At 41.3% G+C, this 2,799-nt stretch overlaps 1 protein-coding gene across 4 annotated transcripts in view; it reads right to left on the bottom strand.

Annotated features, from left to right (window-relative positions):
• LOC140336855 (heterogeneous nuclear ribonucleoprotein R-like) overlaps nucleotides 1-2,799 on the bottom strand; it is a 42,973-nt gene that overhangs the window by 36,083 nt on the left and 4,091 nt on the right. The window lies entirely within an intron of this gene.

The following is a 2,799-nucleotide window of genomic DNA, read 5'->3' as shown; positions in this document are numbered from 1 at the left end:
GGACGACACCGACTGTACACACGGCAGATTTTCGCCCGATAATTGGCCGATGCCGATTATCGGGCGATAAAAATCTGACATGTGTACATAGCTTAACTGGGGAGGGCCACATGGGAAAAAAACACACCAGTAAGACATGACTGCATTGGGCAATGTGTAAAATGCAAGCTGCTTTCAGTACAACCTCATGATGCCATGTTCAGTCCTGTGTAAACTTTCTGCACATACTGTTCTCCTCCAGTGTGCTCCATTATAGCCACTTACCCACCACTTTGTCTACTCTGACTCTCAAAGCAAAGAATATAGGTGGTTACTAAAATGATATTCCTGTTGCCAAGGCACATTTCCACAGGGAACAGTTTGTTGCCCAGCTCACTAAACGAAGGGTGTTACAAATTTTGGTAAACATCCATTCTGAGCTACTGGTAAGTCAAATAGAGGGATTGGAGAGTCCTGGAGTATCACTTCAAATGACAGTTCAGTTTGTTGAGGTTGCCAACATCACATCCAACATGGCTGTGTACAAAGCAGTGTCAGGATTTTTCATATTTACAAGAGGGAGGCTTTTAAAGGCAAACAGCATCCCTCAAATATAGTAATTTGTTAAAAAAAAAAATGTTCTTGTGAGAGGATCTCTTTTTTTGAGAATTTTGAGAATTAAGATATAATCTGCAGACAGCACAGCTGGAGAACAAACGGCTTTCCTTTTAGGCTTTAGCAGGGACAGGTTATGTTAAGGTGCGTACACACTTCCAATTTTTATCGTTCCAATCGAACGACGAACGATCGATTGGGCAAAAAATAGTTCGTAAAAAAGTAACCAACGACGCCGACGAACGAGGAAAATTGTTGGAAACGAACGACCGGACCGGCGGATCGGATTGGGCGACGATCGTTGAACATCGTTCGTGTGTACGGTCGTTCGTTGATCGTCCATGGTCAGAGCATGCGTGATGAACGAACGTCCGTTCACTTTCCTGTCGTGCACATAGTTCCTCTATCGCTCAAACGATCGTATCTATTGTGTGTACAATATCTACGAACGATCGTGTCGTTACCTCTCTGTGCAGGATCGGTGCTATACGATCGTTCATATATATCGTGCAGGAACGTTCGTCGTTCGTTTTCCGACGATAATAATTGGAAGTGTGTACGTAGCTTTACACTTACAATGTTGACACTATATACCGTATTTTTTGCCATATAAGACGCACTTTTTCTTCCCCAAAACTTAGGGGGAAAAGTTAGTGCGTCCTATACGACAAATGTGTTAAAAAAAATAATTAAAATATTATACTCACCCGATACCCGATCCTGCGTGTGTTTCTGGCTGCAGCGTGTCTCTCTTCTCTCCTCTGCCAGCATCGTGTTTTCTCCTGTCTGTAAAGCAAAGCGAAAGAAGCCGGCACAGCGCCACCTGCTGTTCCCTGTCCTAACTCCCGTACAGTGGAAAAAAAGCACAGAGTGATCACAAGGGGAATTTGAATGACAGAGTGATCAGAAAGGAATTTTGAATGACACAGAGTGATCAGAAAGGAAATTTGAAAGGCATAGAGTGATCAGAAAGGGAATTTGAATGGCACATGAGTGATCAGAAGGGGAATACCGGTATGAATGGCACATGAGTGATCAGAAGGGGAATAATCTTTCAGAAACATTTTTTCTAGATTTTCCTCCTTTAAAATTGGGTGCGTCTTATATTCCGGAGCGTCTTATACGGCAAAAAATACGGTAGGTCATCACAGTGCACAGCTGGAAGGCAAAGACATATAGCTAAGTAGCCCAACTAAAATACACCCTGCTGAAATATACTAAATGTTCCCGTTAGCATGCTTGAATAAGGACTGCCTAGCATTTGTCAAAAGGAATAGAAAGCTTCTTACAAACATGCGAATTAGATCTATAGCAATCTACCTGACAGGATGAAAACCTCAATGCTTTGATTTGGCAGACGTTAATAAATGCTTTTAACATCCTGTCAACAACCCAAAATATTCCAAAGTAATGTCATGTGTGAGGTGTTTAAGGGGGATGATCCCCTATATAAATATATATTGGTCCATATAGAGAACTTACTTCACAAATATTCACTTCAAGGTCATTGCAAAGGACAACGGGGAACTTTTGACAGAAGACAAATATGACGTTTCACCTTAATTGTACAATACACACGACAAAGATTAGGATTTGCCAAACCTTTGTAGTAGAAGCCCTACCAAAATAATCCATGTAATTTGCATCCATTTACTTAACAAAATATATTTCATACCTTCAGAGTGCTAAGTACAACTTTGTTTTGTGAAAATACAGTCTGCCATAACATACAATAAAAACCGGACTCTCATCCCAAGTCACTATTGTCCATAGTTATCCTACCTGCCTGTGTCTCATAGCAGATGTGCAAAAACATGATCCCCCCCATCTCACATGACAGTAATGCTAATAGCAGTCATTATGCATGATTGGGTCACATCCAGTTCAGATGGAAATCTCAAAATATCAGGTTTTTTTTTTTTAAATGGTATAAACTGAGGCACCTACTTTAACAGGAAAAATACCTTAAGTATACCCATGGCAGTGCTCAACCCAGAAATTTTTTTAAGCTGGGTGGGAAGAAATTGTAGGCGGGTGACAGCCTCTGTAGTGTGACCCATCTCATTGACAGCCATCCAAAAACAGCCAGGTGGTTGCTAAAAAGTGCTGGGTGGTGCACCCAGCTAAAAGGGGCCAGAGAGACCACTGCATGGGGTGCAAAATTCAGTCATTACTGCAAACATTTAAAACTGTAATTAATAGACA

The sequence above is a fragment of the Pyxicephalus adspersus genome, chromosome 1, assembly GCF_032062135.1.
Source record: "Pyxicephalus adspersus chromosome 1, UCB_Pads_2.0, whole genome shotgun sequence".
Classification (NCBI taxonomy): Eukaryota; Metazoa; Chordata; class Amphibia; order Anura; family Pyxicephalidae; genus Pyxicephalus; species Pyxicephalus adspersus.
Note: the sequence above shows the minus strand (reverse complement) of the source record. Positions and strands in the feature narration are given on the sequence as shown.